General features: G+C 45.3%; 1 protein-coding gene across 2 annotated transcripts in view; it reads right to left on the bottom strand.

Moving 5' to 3' along the window:
• Positions 1-19,521, bottom strand: part of LOC139574756 (glutamate receptor 3-like) — a 328,769-nt gene that overhangs the window by 204,161 nt on the left and 105,087 nt on the right. The gene's annotated exons all lie outside the window — the stretch shown is intronic.

Genomic DNA, 19,521 nt, shown 5'->3' on the forward strand with positions numbered 1-19,521 from the left:
GGAGGGAATACACATCCTGCTTCTGTCTAGAGGATGGAATACACATCCTGCTACTGTCTAGAGGAGGGAATACACATCCTGCTACTGTCTATAGGAGGGAATACACATCCTGCTACTGTCTATAGGAGGGAATACACATCCTGCTACTGTCTAGAGGATGGAATACACATCCTGCTACTGTCTAGAGGAGGGAATACACATCCTGCTACTGTCTATAGGAGGGAATACACATCCTGCTACTGTCTAGAGGAGGGAATACACATCCTGCTACTGTCTATGGGAGGGAATACACATCCTGCTACTGTCTATAGGAGGGAATACACATCCTGCTTCTGGCTAGAGGATGGAATACACATCCTGCTACTGTCTAGAGGAGGGAATACACATCCTGCTACTGTCTATAGGAGGGAATACACAGCCTGCTACTGTCTATAGGGAATACACATCCTGCTACTGTCTATAGGAGGGAATACACATCCTGCGACTGTCTAGAGGGAATACACATCATGCTACTGTCTATAGGGAATACACATCCTGCTACTGTCTAGAGGATGGAATACACATCCTGCTACTGTCTAGAGGAGGGAATACACATCCTGCTACTGTCTATAGGAGGGAATACACATCCTGCTACTGTCTAGAGGAGGGAATACACATCCTGCTACTGTCTATGGGAGGGAATACACATCCTGCTACTGTCTATAGGAGGGAATACACATCCTGCTTCTGGCTAGAGGATGGAATACACATCCTGCTACTGTCTAGAGGAGGGAATACACATCCTGCTACTGTCTATAGGAGGGAATACACAGCCTGCTACTGTCTATAGGGAATACACATCCTGCTACTGTCTATAGGAGGGAATACACATCCTGCGACTGTCTAGAGGGAATACACATCATGCTACTGTCTATAGGGAATACACATCCTGCTACTGTCTATAGGGAATACACATCATGCTACTGTCTATAGGGAATACACATCCTGCTACTGTCTATAGGGAATACACATCCTCCTACTGTCTATAGGAGGGAATACACATCCTGCTACTGTCTAGAGGGACTACACATCCTGCTACTGTCTATAGGAGGGAATACACATCCTGCTACTGTCTATAGGAGGGAATACAGATCCTGCTACTGTCTAGAGGAGGGAATACACATCCTGCTACTGTCTATAGGAGGGAATACACATCATGCTACTGTCTATAGGAGGGAATACACATCCTGCTACTGTCTATAGGAGGGAATACACATCCTGCTACTGTCTATAGGAGGGAATACACATCCTGCTACTGTCTAGAGGGACTACACATCCTGCTACTGTCTATAGGAGGGAATACACATCATGCTACTGTCTATAGGAGGGAATACACATCCTGCTACTGTCTAGAGGGAATACACATCCTGCTACTGTCTAGAGGGATTACACATCCTGCTACTGTCTAGAGGAGGGAATACACATCCTGCTACTGTCTATAGGAGGGAATACACATCCTGCTACTGTCTATAGGAGGGAATACACATCCTGCTACTGTCTATAGGAGGGAATACACATCATGCTACTGTCTATAGGAGGGAATACATATCCTACTACTGTCTATAGGAGGGAATACACATCCTGCTAATGTCTATAGGAGGGAATATACATCCTGCTACTGTCTAAAGGGAATACACATCCTGCTACTGTCTATAGGAGGGAATACACATCCTGCTACTGTCTATAGGAGGGAATACACATCCTGCTACTGTCTATAGGAGGGAATATACATCCTGCTACTGTCTAGAGGGAATACACATCCTGCTACTGTCTATAGGAGGGAATACACATCCTGCTACTGTATATAGGAGGGAATACACATCCTGCTACGGTCTAGAGGGAATATACATCCTACTACTGTCTAGAGGAGGGAATACACATCCTGCTACTGTCTATAGGAGGGAATACACATCCTGCTACTGTCTAGAGGAGGGAATACACATCCTGCTACTGTCTATAGGAGGGAATATACATCCTGCTACTGTCTAGAGGAGGGAATACACATCCTGCTACTGTCTAGAGGAGGGAATACACATCCTGCTACTGTCTGTAGGAGGGAATACACATCCTGCTACTGTCTATAGGAGGGAATACACATCCTGCTACTGTCTAGATTAGGGAATACACATCCTGCTACTGTCTGTAGGAGGGAATACACATCCTGCTACTGTCTATAGGAGGGAATACACATCCTGCTACTGTCTATAGGAGGGAATACACATCATGCTACTGTCTATAGGAGGGAATACATATCCTACTACTGTCTATAGGAGGGAATACACATCCTGCTAATGTCTATAGGAGGGAATATACATCCTGCTACTGTCTAAAGGGAATACACATCATGCTACTGTCTATAGGAGGGAATACACATCCTGCTACTGTCTATAGGAGGGAATACACATCCTGCTACTGTCTATAGGAGGGAATATACATCCTGCTACTGTCTAGAGGGAATACACATCCTGCTACTGTCTATAGAAGGGAATACACATCCTGCTACTGTATATAGGAGGGAATACACATCCTGCTACGGTCTAGAGGGAATATACATCCTACTACTGTCTAGAGGAGGGAATACACATCCTGCTACTGTCTATAGGGAATACACATCCTCCTACTGTCTATAGGAGGGAATACACATCCTGCTACTGTCTAGAGGGAATACACATCCTGCTACTGTCTATAGGAGGGAATACACATCCTGCTACTGTCCAGAGGATGGAATACACATCCTGCTACTGTCTATGGGAGGGAATACACATCCTGCTACTGTCTATAGGAGGGAATACACATCCTGCTACTGTCTAGAGGAGGGAATACACATCCTGCTACTGTCTATGGGAGGGAATACACATCCTGCTACTGTCTATAGGAGGGAATACACATCCTGCTTCTGTCTAGAGGATGGAATACACATCCTGCTACTGTCTAGAGGAGGGAATACACATCCTGCTACTGTCTATAGGAGGGAATACACATCCTGCTACTGTCTATAGGAGGGAATACACATCCTGCTACTGTCTAGAGGATGGAATACACATCCTGCTACTGTCTATGGGAGGGAATACACATCCTGCTACTGTCTATAGGAGGGAATACACATCCTGCTTCTGGCTAGAGGATGGAATACACATCCTGCTACTGTCTATGGGAGGGAATACACATCCTGCTACTGTCTATAGGAGGGAATACACATCCTGCTTCTGGCTAGAGGATGGAATACACATCCTGCTACTGTCTATAGGAGGGAATACACATCCTGCTACTGTCTATAGGAGGGAATACACAGCCTGCTACTGTCTATAGGGAATACACATCCTGCTACTGTCTATAGGAGGGAATACACATCCTGCGACTGTCTAGAGGGAATACACATCATGCTACTGTCTATAGGGAATACACATCCTGCTACTGTCTAGAGGATGGAATACACATCCTGCTACTGTCTAGAGGAGGGAATACACATCCTGCTACTGTCTATAGGAGGGAATACACATCCTGCTACTGTCTAGAGGAGGGAATACACATCCTGCTACTGTCTATGGGAGGGAATACACATCCTGCTACTGTCTATAGGAGGGAATACACATCCTGCTTCTGGCTAGAGGATGGAATACACATCCTGCTACTGTCTAGAGGAGGGAATACACATCCTGCTACTGTCTATAGGAGGGAATACACAGCCTGCTACTGTCTATAGGGAATACACATCCTGCTACTGTCTATAGGAGGGAATACACATCCTGCGACTGTCTAGAGGGAATACACATCATGCTACTGTCTATAGGGAATACACATCCTGCTACTGTCTATAGGGAATACACATCATGCTACTGTGTATAGGGAATACACATCCTGCTACTGTCTATAGGGAATACACATCCTCCTACTGTCTATAGGAGGGAATACACATCCTGCTACTGTCTAGAGGGACTACACATCCTGCTACTGTCTATAGGAGGGAATACACATCCTGCTACTGTCTATAGGAGGGAATACAGATCCTGCTACTGTCTAGAGGAGGGAATACACATCCTGCTACTGTCTATAGGAGGGAATACACATCATGCTACTGTCTATAGGAGGGAATACACATCCTGCTACTGTCTATAGGAGGGAATACACATCCTGCTACTGTCTATAGGAGGGAATACACATCCTGCTACTGTCTAGAGGGACTACACATCCTGCTACTGTCTATAGGAGGGAATACACATCATGCTACTGTCTATAGGAGGGAATACACATCCTGCTACTGTCTAGAGGGAATACACATCCTGCTACTGTCTAGAGGGATTACACATCCTGCTACTGTCTAGAGGAGGGAATACACATCCTGCTACTGTCTATAGGAGGGAATACACATCCTGCTACTGTCTAGAGGAGGGAATACACATCCTGCTACTGTCTATAGGAGGGAATACACATCCTGCTACTGTCTATAGGAGGGAATACACATCCTGCTACTGTCTATAGGAGGGAATACACATCCTGCTACTGTCTATAGGAGGGAATACACATCCTGCTACTGTCTAAAGGGAATACACATCCTGCTACTGTCTATAGGAGGGAATACACATCCTGCTACTGTCTAGAGGAGGGAATACACATCCTGCTACTGTCTAGAGGGAATACACATCCTGCTACTGTCTAGAGGAGGGAATGCACATCCTGCTACTGTCTAGAGGAGGGAATACACATCCTGCTACTGTCTATAGGAGGGAATACACATCCTGCTACTGTCTATAGGGATTACACATCCTGCTACTGTCTAGAGGGAATACACATCCTGCTACTGTCTAGAGGAGGGAATACACATCCTGCTACTGTCTATAGGAGGGAATATATATCATGCTACTGTCTATAGGAGGGAATACACATCATGCTACTGTCTATAGGAGGGAATACACATCCTGCTACTGTCTATAGGAGGGAATACACATCCTGCTACTGTCTATAGGGAATACACATCCTGCTACTGTCTATAGGAGGGAATACACATCCTGCGACTGTCTAGAGGAGGGAATACACATCCTGCTACTGTCTAGAGGGAATACACATCCTGCTACTGTCTAGAGGAGGGAATACACATCCTGCTACTGTCTAGAGGATGGAATACACATCCTGCTACTGTCTCGAGGGACTACACATCCTGCTACTGTCTAAAGGGAATACACATCCTGCTTCTGTCTAGAGGAGGGAATACACATCCTGCTACTGTCTAGAGGAGGGAATACACATCCTGCTACTGTCTATAGGAGGGAATAAACATCCTGTTACTGTCTATAGGAGGGAATACACATCATGCTACTGTCTATAGGAGGGAATACATATCCTACTACTGTCTATAGGAGGGAATACACATCCTGCTACTGTCTATAGGAGGGAATACACATCATGCTACTGTCTAGCGGGAAACACATCCTGCTACTGTCTAGAGGAGGGAATACACATCCTGCTACTGTCTAGAGGAGGGAATACACATCCTGCTACTGTCTATAGGAGGGAATATATATCCTGCTACTGTCTATAGGAGGGAATACACATCCTGCTACTGTCTATAGGAGGGAATACACATCCTGCTACTGTCTATAGGAGGGAATACACATCATGCTACTGTCTATAGGAGGGAATACACATCCTGCTACTGTCTATAGGAGGGAATACACATCCTGCTACTGTCTATAGGAGGGAATACACATCCTGCTCCTGTCTATAGGAGGGAATACATATCCTGCGACTGTCTAGAGAGAATACACATCATGCTACTGTCTATAGGGAATACACATCCTGCTACTGTCTATAGGGAATACACATCATGCTACTGTCTATAGGGAATACACATCCTGCTACTGTCTATAGGGAATACACATCCTCCTACTGTCTATAGGAGGGAATACACATCCTGCTACTGTCTAGAGGGACTACACATCCTGCTACTGTCTATAGGAGGGAATACACATCCTGCTACTGTCTATAGGAGGGAATACAGATCCTGCTACTGTCTAGAGGAGGGAATACACATCCTGCTACTGTCTATAGGAGGGAATACACATCATGCTACTGTCTATAGGAGGGAATACACATCCTGCTACTGTCTATAGGAGGGAATACACATCCTGCTACTGTCTATAGGAGGGAATACACATCCTGCTACTGTCTAGAGGGACTACACATCCTGCTACTGTCTATAGGAGGGAATACACATCATGCTACTGTCTATAGGATGGAATACACATCCTGCTACTGTCTCGAGGGACTACACATCCTGCTACTGTCTAAAGGGAATACACATCCTGCTTCTGTCTAGAGGAGGGAATACACATCCTGCTACTGTCTAGAGGAGGGAATACACATCCTGCTACTGTCTAGAGGAGGGAATAAACATCCTGTTACTGTCTATAGGAGGGAATACACATCATGCTACTGTCTATAGGAGGGAATACATATCCTACTACTGTCTATAGGAGGGAATACACATCCTGCTACTGTCTATAGGAGGGAATACACATCATGCTACTGTCTAGCGGGAAACACATCCTGCTACTGTCTAGAGGAGGGAATACACATCCTGCTACTGTCTAGAGGAGGGAATACACATCCTGCTACTGTCTATAGGAGGGAATATATATCCTGCTACTGTCTATAGGAGGGAATACACATCCTGCTACTGTCTATAGGAGGGAATACACATCCTGCTACTGTCTATAGGAGGGAATACACATCCTGCTACTGTCTATAGGAGGGAATACACATCCTGCTACTGTCTATAGGAGGGAATACACATCCTGCTACTGTCTATAGGAGGGAATACACATCCTGCTCCTGTCTATAGGAGGGAATACATATCCTGCGACTGTCTAGAGGGAATACACATCATGCTACTGTCTATAGGGAATACACATTCTGCTACTGTCTATAGGGAATACACATCATGCTACTGTCTATAGGGAATACACATCCTGCTACTGTCTATAGGGAATACACATCCTCCTACTGTCTATAGGAGGGAATACACATCCTGCTACTGTCTAGAGGGACTACACATCCTGCTACTGTCTATAGGAGGGAATACACATCCTGCTACTGTCTATAGGAGGGAATACAGATCCTGCTACTGTCTAGAGGAGGGAATACACATCCTGCTACTGTCTATAGGAGGGAATACACATCATGCTACTGTCTATAGGAGGGAATACACATCCTGCTACTGTCTATAGGAGGGAATACACATCCTGCTACTGTCTATAGGAGAGAATACACATCCTGCTACTGTCTAGAGGGACTACACATCCTGCTACTGTCTATAGGAGGGAATACACATCATGCTACTGTCTATAGGAGGGAATACACATCCTGCTACTGTCTAGAGGGAATACACATCCTGCTACTGTCTAGAGGGATTACACATCCTGCTACTGTCTAGAGGAGGGAATACACATCCTGCTACTGTCTATAGGAGGGAATACACATCCTGCTACTGTCTAGAGGAGGGAATACACATCCTGCTACTGTCTATAGGAGGGAATACACATCCTGCTACTGTCTATAGGAGGGAATACACATCCTGCTACTGTCTAGAGGGACTACACATCCTGCTACTGTCTATAGGAGGGAATACACATCATGCTACTGTCTATAGGAGGGAATACACATCCTGCTACTGTCTAGAGGGAATACACATCCTGCTACTGTCTAGAGGGATTACACATCCTGCTACTGTCTAGAGGAGGGAATACACATCCTGCTACTGTCTATAGGAGGGAATACACATCCTGCTACTGTCTATAGGAGGGAATACACATCCTGCTACTGTCTATAGGAGGGAATACACATCATGCTACTGTCTATAGGAGGGAATACATATCCTACTACTGTCTATAGGAGGGAATACACATCCTGCTAATGTCTATAGGAGGGAATATACATCCTGCTACTGTCTAAAGGGAATACACATCCTGCTACTGTCTATAGGAGGGAATACACATCCTGCTACTGTCTATAGGAGGGAATACACATCCTGCTACTGTCTATAGGAGGGAATATACATCCTGCTACTGTCTAGAGGGAATACACATCCTGCTACTGTCTATAGGAGGGAATACACATCCTGCTACTGTATATAGGAGGGAATACACATCCTGCTACGGTCTAGAGGGAATATACATCCTACTACTGTCTAGAGGAGGGAATACACATCCTGCTACTGTCTATAGGAGGGAATACACATCCTGCTACTGTCTAGAGGAGGGAATACACATCCTGCTACTGTCTATAGGAGGGAATACACATCCTGCTACTGTCTAGAGGAGGGAATACACATCCTGCTACTGTCTAGAGGAGGGAATACACATCCTGCTACTGTCTGTAGGAGGGAATACACATCCTGCTACTGTCTATAGGAGGGAATACACATCCTGCTACTGTCTAGATTAGGGAATACACATCCTGCTACTGTCTGTAGGAGGGAATACACATCCTGCTACTGTCTATAGGAGGGAATACACATCCTGCTACTGTCTATAGGAGGGAATACACATCATGCTACTGTCTATAGGAGGGAATACATATCCTACTACTGTCTATAGGAGGGAATACACATCCTGCTAATGTCTATAGGAGGGAATATACATCCTGCTACTGTCTAAAGGGAATACACATCATGCTACTGTCTATAGGAGGGAATACACATCCTGCTACTGTCTATAGGAGGGAATACACATCCTGCTACTGTCTATAGGAGGGAATATACATCCTGCTACTGTCTAGAGGGAATACACATCCTGCTACTGTCTATAGAAGGGAATACACATCCTGCTACTGTATATAGGAGGGAATACACATCCTGCTACGGTCTAGAGGGAATATACATCCTACTACTGTCTAGAGGAGGGAATACACATCCTGCTACTGTCTATAGGGAATACACATCCTCCTACTGTCTATAGGAGGGAATACACATCCTGCTACTGTCTAGAGGGAATACACATCCTGCTACTGTCTATAGGAGGGAATACACATCCTGCTACTGTCCAGAGGATGGAATACACATCCTGCTACTGTCTATGGGAGGGAATACACATCCTGCTACTGTCTATAGGAGGGAATACACATCCTGCTACTGTCTAGAGGAGGGAATACACATCCTGCTACTGTCTATGGGAGGGAATATACATCCTGCTACTGTCTATAGGAGGGAATACACATCCTGCTTCTGTCTAGAGGATGGAATACACATCCTGCTACTGTCTAGAGGAGGGAATACACATCCTGCTACTGTCTATAGGAGGGAATACACATCCTGCTACTGTCTATAGGAGGGAATACACATCCTGCTACTGTCTAGAGGATGGAATACACATCCTGCTACTGTCTAGAGGAGGGAATACACATCCTGCTACTGTCTATAGGAGGGAATACACATCCTGCTACTGTCTAGAGGAGGGAATACACATCCTGCTACTGTCTATGGGAGGGAATACACATCCTGCTACTGTCTATAGGAGGGAATACACATCCTGCTGCTGGCTAGAGGATGGAATACACATCCTGCTACTGTCTAGAGGAGGGAATACACATCCTGCTACTGTCTATAGGAGGGAATACACAGCCTGCTACTGTCTATAGGGAATACACATCCTGCTACTGTCTATAGGAGGGAATACACATCCTGCGACTGTCTAGAGGGAATACACATCATGCTACTGTCTATAGGGAATACACATCCTGCTACTGTCTAGAGGATGGAATACACATCCTGCTACTGTCTAGAGGAGGGAATACACATCCTGCTACTGTCTATAGGAGGGAATACACATCCTGCTACTGTCTAGAGGAGGGAATACACATCCTGCTACTGTCTATGGGAGGGAATACACATCCTGCTACTGTCTATAGGAGGGAATACACATCCTGCTTCTGGCTAGAGGATGGAATACACATCCTGCTACTGTCTAGAGGAGGGAATACACATCCTGCTACTGTCTATAGGAGGGAATACACAGCCTGCTACTGTCTATAGGGAATACACATCCTGCTACTGTCTATAGGAGGGAATACACATCCTGCGACTGTCTAGAGGGAATACACATCATGCTACTGTCTATAGGGAATACACATCCTGCTACTGTCTATAGGGAATACACATCATGCTACTGTGTATAGGGAATACACATCCTGCTACTGTCTATAGGGAATACACATCCTCCTACTGTCTATAGGAGGGAATACACATCCTGCTACTGTCTAGAGGGACTACACATCCTGCTACTGTCTATAGGAGGGAATACACATCCTGCTACTGTCTATAGGAGGGAATACAGATCCTGCTACTGTCTAGAGGAGGGAATACACATCCTGCTACTGTCTATAGGAGGGAATACACATCATGCTACTGTCTATAGGAGGGAATACACATCCTGCTACTGTCTATAGGAGGGAATACACATCCTGCTACTGTCTATAGGAGGGAATACACATCCTGCTACTGTCTAGAGGGACTACACATCCTGCTACTGTCTATAGGAGGGAATACACATCATGCTACTGTCTATAGGAGGGAATACACATCCTGCTACTGTCTAGAGGGAATACACATCCTGCTACTGTCTAGAGGGATTACACATCCTGCTACTGTCTAGAGGAGGGAATACACATCCTGCTACTGTCTATAGGAGGGAATACACATCCTGCTACTGTCTAGAGGAGGGAATACACATCCTGCTACTGTCTATAGGAGGGAATACACATCCTGCTACTGTCTATAGGAGGGAATACACATCCTGCTACTGTCTATAGGAGGGAATACACATCCTGCTACTGTCTATAGGAGGGAATACACATCCTGCTACTGTCTAAAGGGAATACACATCCTGCTACTGTCTATAGGAGGGAATACACATCCTGCTACTGTCTAGAGGAGGGAATACACATCCTGCTACTGTCTAGAGGGAATACACATCCTGCTACTGTCTAGAGGAGGGAATGCACATCCTGCTACTGTCTAGAGGAGGGAATACACATCCTGCTACTGTCTATAGGAGGGAATACACATCCTGCTACTGTCTATAGGGATTACACATCCTGCTACTGTCTAGAGGGAATACACATCCTGCTACTGTCTAGAGGAGGGAATACACATCCTGCTACTGTCTATAGGAGGGAATATATATCATGCTACTGTCTATAGGAGGGAATACACATCATGCTACTGTCTATAGGAGGGAATACACATCCTGCTACTGTCTATAGGAGGGAATACACATCCTGCTACTGTCTATAGGGAATACACATCCTGCTACTGTCTATAGGAGGGAATACACATCCTGCGACTGTCTAGAGGAGGGAATACACATCCTGCTACTGTCTAGAGGGAATACACATCCTGCTACTGTCTAGAGGAGGGAATACACATCCTGCTACTGTCTAGAGGATGGAATACACATCCTGCTACTGTCTCGAGGGACTACACATCCTGCTACTGTCTAAAGGGAATACACATCCTGCTTCTGTCTAGAGGAGGGAATACACATCCTGCTACTGTCTAGAGGAGGGAATACACATCCTGCTACTGTCTATAGGAGGGAATAAACATCCTGTTACTGTCTATAGGAGGGAATACACATCATGCTACTGTCTATAGGAGGGAATACATATCCTACTACTGTCTATAGGAGGGAATACACATCCTGCTACTGTCTATAGGAGGGAATACACATCATGCTACTGTCTAGCGGGAAACACATCCTGCTACTGTCTAGAGGAGGGAATACACATCCTGCTACTGTCTAGAGGAGGGAATACACATCCTGCTACTGTCTATAGGAGGGAATATATATCCTGCTACTGTCTATAGGAGGGAATACACATCCTGCTACTGTCTATAGGAGGGAATACACATCCTGCTACTGTCTATAGGAGGGAATACACATCATGCTACTGTCTATAGGAGGGAATACACATCCTGCTACTGTCTATAGGAGGGAATACACATCCTGCTACTGTCTATAGGAGGGAATACACATCCTGCTCCTGTCTATAGGAGGGAATACATATCCTGCGACTGTCTAGAGAGAATACACATCATGCTACTGTCTATAGGGAATACACATCCTGCTACTGTCTATAGGGAATACACATCATGCTACTGTCTATAGGGAATACACATCCTGCTACTGTCTATAGGGAATACACATCCTCCTACTGTCTATAGGAGGGAATACACATCCTGCTACTGTCTAGAGGGACTACACATCCTGCTACTGTCTATAGGAGGGAATACACATCCTGCTACTGTCTATAGGAGGGAATACAGATCCTGCTACTGTCTAGAGGAGGGAATACACATCCTGCTACTGTCTATAGGAGGGAATACACATCATGCTACTGTCTATAGGAGGGAATACACATCCTGCTACTGTCTATAGGAGGGAATACACATCCTGCTACTGTCTATAGGAGGGAATACACATCCTGCTACTGTCTAGAGGGACTACACATCCTGCTACTGTCTATAGGAGGGAATACACATCATGCTACTGTCTATAGGATGGAATACACATCCTGCTACTGTCTCGAGGGACTACACATCCTGCTACTGTCTAAAGGGAATACACATCCTGCTTCTGTCTAGAGGAGGGAATACACATCCTGCTACTGTCTAGAGGAGGGAATACACATCCTGCTACTGTCTAGAGGAGGGAATAAACATCCTGTTACTGTCTATAGGAGGGAATACACATCATGCTACTGTCTATAGGAGGGAATACATATCCTACTACTGTCTATAGGAGGGAATACACATCCTGCTACTGTCTATAGGAGGGAATACACATCATGCTACTGTCTAGCGGGAAACACATCCTGCTACTGTCTAGAGGAGGGAATACACATCCTGCTACTGTCTAGAGGAGGGAATACACATCCTGCTACTGTCTATAGGAGGGAATATATATCCTGCTACTGTCTATAGGAGGGAATACACATCCTGCTACTGTCTATAGGAGGGAATACACATCCTGCTACTGTCTATAGGAGGGAATACACATCCTGCTACTGTCTATAGGAGGGAATACACATCCTGCTACTGTCTATAGGAGGGAATACACATCCTGCTACTGTCTATAGGAGGGAATACACATCCTGCTCCTGTCTATAGGAGGGAATACATATCCTGCGACTGTCTAGAGGGAATACACATCATGCTACTGTCTATAGGGAATACACATTCTGCTACTGTCTATAGGGAATACACATCATGCTACTGTCTATAGGGAATACACATCCTGCTACTGTCTATAGGGAATACACATCCTCCTACTGTCTATAGGAGGGAATACACATCCTGCTACTGTCTAGAGGGACTACACATCCTGCTACTGTCTATAGGAGGGAATACACATCCTGCTACTGTCTATAGGAGGGAATACAGATCCTGCTACTGTCTAGAGGAGGGAATACACATCCTGCTACTGTCTATAGGAGGGAATACACATCATGCTACTGTCTATAGGAGGGAATACACATCCTGCTACTGTCTATAGGAGGGAATACACATCCTGCTACTGTCTATAGGAGAGAATACACATCCTGCTACTGTCTAGAGGGACTACACATCCTGCTACTGTCTATAGGAGGGAATACACATCATGCTACTGTCTATAGGAGGGAATACACATCCTGCTACTGTCTAGAGGGAATACACATCCTGCTACTGTCTAGAGGGATTACACATCCTGCTACTGTCTAGAGGAGGGAATACACATCCTGCTACTGTCTATAGGAGGGAATACACATCCTGCTACTGTCTAGAGGAGGGAATACACATCCTGCTACTGTCTATAGGAGGGAATACACATCCTGCTACTGTCTATAGGAGGGAATACACATCCTGCTACTGTCTATAGGAGGGAATACACATCCTGCTACTGTCTATAGGAGGGAATACACATCCTGCTACTGTCTAAAGGGAATACACATCCTGCTACTGTCTATAGGAGGGAATACACATCCTGCTACTGTCTAGAGGAGGGAATACACATCCTGCTACTGCCTAGAGGGAATACACATCCTGCTACTGTCTAGAGGAGGGAATGCACATCCTGCTACTGTCTAGAGGAGGGAATACACATCCTGCTACTGTCTATAGGAGGGAATACACATCCTGCTACTGTCTATAGGGATTACACATCCTGCTACTGTCTAGAGGGAATACACATCCTGCTACTGTCTAGAGGAGGGAATACACATCCTGCTACTGTCTATAGGAGGGAATATATATCATGCTACTGTCTATAGGAGGGAATACACATCATGCTACTGTCTATAGGAGGGAATACACATCCTGCTACTGTCTATAGGAGGGAATACACATCCTGCTACTGTCTAAAGGGAATACACATCCTGCTACTGTCTATAGGAGGGAATACACATCCTGCTACTGTCTAGAGGAGGGAATACACATCCTGCTACTGTCTAGAGGGAATACACATCCTGCTACTGTCTAGAGGAGGGAATGCACATCCTGCTACTGTCTAGAGGGACTACACATCCTGCTACTGTCTATAGGAGGGAATACACATCCTGCTACTGTCTATAGGGATTACACATCCTGCTACTGTCTAGAGGGAATACACATCCTGCTACTGTCTAGAGGAGGGAATACACATCCTGCTACTGTCTATAGGAGGGAATATATATCATGCTACTGTCTATAGGAGGGAATACACATCATGCTACTGTCTATAGGAGGGAATACACATCCTGCTACTGTCTATAGGAGGGAATACACATCCTGCTTCTGTCTATAGGGAATACACATCCTGCTACTGTCTATAGGAGGGAATACACATCCTGCGACTGTCTAGAGGAGGGAATACACATCCTGCTACTGTCTAGAGGGAATACACATCCTGCTACTGTCTATAGGAGGGAATACACATCCTGCTACTGTCTAGAGGGACTACACATCCTGCTACTGTCTAGAGGAGGGAATACACATCCTGCTACTGTCTAGAGGATGGAATACACATCCTGCTACTGTCTCGAGGGACTACACATCCTGCTACTGTCTAAAGGGAATACACATCCTGATTCTGTCTAGAGGAGGGAATACACATCCTGCTACTGTCTAGAGGAGGGAATACACATCCTGCTACTGTCTAGAGGAGGGAATAAACATCATGTTACTGTCTATAGGAGGGAATACACATCATGCTACTGTCTATAGGAGGGAATACATATCCTACTACTGTCTATAGGAGGGAATACACATCCTGCTACTGTCTATAGGAGGGAATACACATCATGCTACTGTCTAGCGGGAAACACATCCTGCTACTGTCTAGAGGAGGGAATACACATCCTGCTACTGTCTAGAGGAGGGAATACACATCCTGCTACTGTCTATAGGAGGGAATACACATCCTGCTACTGTCTATAGGAGGGAATACACATCCTGCTACTGTCTATAGGAGGGAATACACATCCTGCTACTGTCTATAGGAGGGAATACACATCCTGCTCCTGTCTATAGGAGGGAATACATATCCTGCGACTGTCTAGAGGGAATACACATCATGCTACTGTCTATAGGGAATACACATCCTGCTACTGTCTATAGGGAATACACATCATGCTACTGTTCATAGGGAATACACATCCTGCTACTGTCTATAGGGAATACACATCCTCCTACTGTCTATAGGAGGGAATACACATCCTGCTACTGTCTAGAGGGACTACACATCCTGCTACTGTCTATAGGAGGGAATACACATCCTGCTACTGTCTATAGGAGGGAATACAGATCCTGCTACTGTCTAGAGGAGGGAATACACATCCTGCTACTGTCTATAGGAGGGAATACACATCATGCTACTGTCTATAGGAGGGAATACACATCCTGCTACTGTCTATAGGAGGGAATACACATCCTGCTACTGTCTATAGGAGGGAATACACATCCTGCTACTGTCTAGAGGGACTACACATCCTGCTACTGTCTATAGGAGGGAATACACATCATGCTACTGTCTATAGGATGGAATACACATCCTGCTACTGTCTCGAGGGACTACACATCCTGCTACTGTCTAAAGGGAATACACATCCTGCTTCTGTCTAGAGGAGGGAATACACATCCTGCTACTGTCTAGAGGAGGGAATACACATCCTGCTACTGTCTAGAGGAGGGAATAAACATCCTGTTACTGTCTATAGGAGGGAATACACATCCTGCTACTGTCTATAGGAGGGAATACATATCCTACTACTGTCTATAGGAGGGAATACACATCCTGCTACTGTCTATAGGAGGGAATACACATCATGCTACTGTCTAGCGGGAAACACATCCTGCTACTGTCTAGAGGAGGGAATACACATCCTGCTACTGTCTAGAGGAGGGAATACACATCCTGCTACTGTCTATAGGAGGGAATATATATCCTGCTACTGTCTATAGGAGGGAATACACATCCTGCTACTGTCTATAGGAGGGAATACACATCCTGCTACTGTCTATAGGAGGGAATACACATCCTGCTACTGTCTAGAGGAGGGAATACACATCCTGCTACTGTCTATTGGAGGGAATACACATCCTGCTACTGTCTATAGGAGGGAATACACATCCTGCTCCTGTCTATAGGAGGGAATACATATCCTGCGACTGTCTAGAGGGAATACACATCATGCTACTGTCTATAGGGAATACACATCCTGCTACTGTCTATAGGGAATACACATCATGCTACTGTCTATAGGGAATACACATCCTGCTACTGTCTATAGGGAATACACATCCTCCTACTGTCTATAGGAGGGAATACACATCCTGCTACTGTCTAGAGGGACTACACATCCTGCTACTGTCTATAGGAGGGAATACACATCCTGCTACTGTCTATAGGAGGGAATACAGATCCTGCTACTGTCTAGAGGAGGGAATACACATCCTGCTACTGTCTATAGGAGGGAATACACATCATGCTACTGTCTATAGGAGGGAATACACATCCTGCTACTGTCTATAGGAGGGAATACACATCCTGCTACTGTCTATAGGAGGGAATACACATCCTGCTACTGTCTAGAGGGACTACACATCCTGCTACTGTCTATAGGAGGGAATACACATCATGCTACTGTCTATAGGAGGGAATACACATCCTGCTACTGTCTAGAGGGAATACACATCCTGCTACTGTCTAGAGGGATTACACATCCTGCTACTGTCTAGAGGAGGGAATACACATCCTGCTACTGTCTATAGGAGGGAATACACATCCTGCTACTGTCTAGAGGAGGGAATACACATCCTGCTACTGTCTATAGGAGGGAATACTCATCCTGCTACTGTCTATAGGAGGGAATACACATCCTGCTACTGTCTATAGGAGGGAATACACATCCTGCTACTGTCTATAGGAGGGAATACACATCCTGCTACTGTCTAAAGGGAATACACATCCTGCTACTGTCTATAGGAGGGAATACACATCCTGCTACTGTCTAGAGGAGGGAATACACATCCTGCTACTGTCTAGAGGGAATACACATCCTGCTACTGTCTAGAGGAGGGAATGCACATCCTGCTACTGTCTAGAGGAGGGAATACACATCCTGCTACTGTCTATAGGAGGGAATACACATCCTGCTACTGTCTATAGGGATTACACATCCTGCTACTGTCTAGAGGGAATACACATCCTGCTACTGTCTAGAGGAGGGAATACACATCCTGCTACTGTCTATAGGAGGGAATATATATCATGCTACTGTCTATAGGAGGGAATACACATCATGCTACTGTCTATAGGAGGGAATACACATCCTGCTACTGTCTATAGGAGGGAATACACATCCTGCTACTGTCTATAGGGAATACACATCCTGCTACTGTCTATAGGAGGGAATACACATCCTGCGACTGTCTAGAGGAGGGAATACACATCCTGCTACTGTCTAGAGGGAATACACATCCTGCTACTGTCTATAGGAGGGAATACACATCCTGCTACTGTCTAGAGGGACTACACATCCTGCTACTGTCTAGAGGAGGGAATACACATCCTGCTACTGTCTAGAGGATGGAATACACATCCTGCTACTGTCTCGAGGGACTACACATCCTGCTACTGTCTAAAGGGAATACACATCCTGCTTCTGTCTAGAGGAGGGAATACACATCCTGCTACTGTCTAGAGGAGGGAATACACATCCTGCTACTGTCTAGAGGAGGGAATACACATCCTGCTACTGTCTAGAGGAGGGAATACACATCCTGCTACTGTCTAGAGGAGGGAATAAACATCCTGCTACGGTCTATAGGAGGGAATACACATCATGCTACTGTCTATAGGAGGGAATACATATCCTACTACTGTCTATAGGAGGGAATACACATCCTGCTACTGTCTATAGGAGGGAATACACATCATGCTACTGTCTAGCGGGAAACACATCCTGCTACTGTCTAGAGGAGGGAATACACATCCTGCTACTGTCTAGAGGAGGGAATACACATCCTGCTACTGTCTATAGGAGGGAATATATATCCTGCTACTGTCTATAGGAGGGAATACACATCCTGCTACTGTCTATAGGAGGGAATACACATCCTGCTACTGTCTATAGGAGGGAATACACATCCTGCTACTGTCTATAGGAGGGAATACACATCCTGCTACTGTCTATAGGAGGGAATACATATCCTACTACTGTCTATAGGAGGGAATACACATCCTGCTACTGTCTATAGGAGGGAATACACATCATGCTACTGTCTAGCGGGAAACACATCCTGCTACTGTCTAGAGGAGGGAATACACATCCTGCTACTGTCTAGAGGAGGGAATACACATCCTGCTACTGTCTATAGGAGGGAATATATATCCTGCTACTGTCTATAGGAGGGAATACACATCCTGCTACTGTCTATAGGAGGGAATACACATCCTGCTACTGTCTATAGGAGGGAATACACATCCTGCTACTGTCTATAGGAGGGAATACACATCCTGCTCCTGTCTATAGGAGGGAATACATATCCTGCTACTGTCTAGAGGAGGGAATAAACATCCTGCTACTGTCTATAGGAGGGAATACACATCATGCTACTGTCTATAGGAGGGAATACACATCCTGCTACTGTCTAGAGGAGGGAATACACATCCTGCTACTGTCTATAGGAGGGAATACACATCCTACAACTGTCTATAGGAGGGAATACACATCCTGCTACTGTCTATAGGAGGGAATACACATCCTGCTACTGTCTATAGGAGGGAATACACATCCTGCTACTGTCTATAGGGAATACACATCCTGCTACTGTCTATAGGAGGGAATACACATCCTGCTACTGTCTATAGGAGGGAATACACATCATGCTACTGTCTATAGGGAATACACATCCTGCTACTGTCTATAGGAGGGAATACACATCCTGCTACTGTCTATAGGAGGGAATACACATCC

This window comes from Salvelinus alpinus, chromosome 4 (assembly GCF_045679555.1).
Source record: "Salvelinus alpinus chromosome 4, SLU_Salpinus.1, whole genome shotgun sequence".
NCBI lineage: Eukaryota > Metazoa > Chordata > Actinopteri > Salmoniformes > Salmonidae > Salvelinus > Salvelinus alpinus.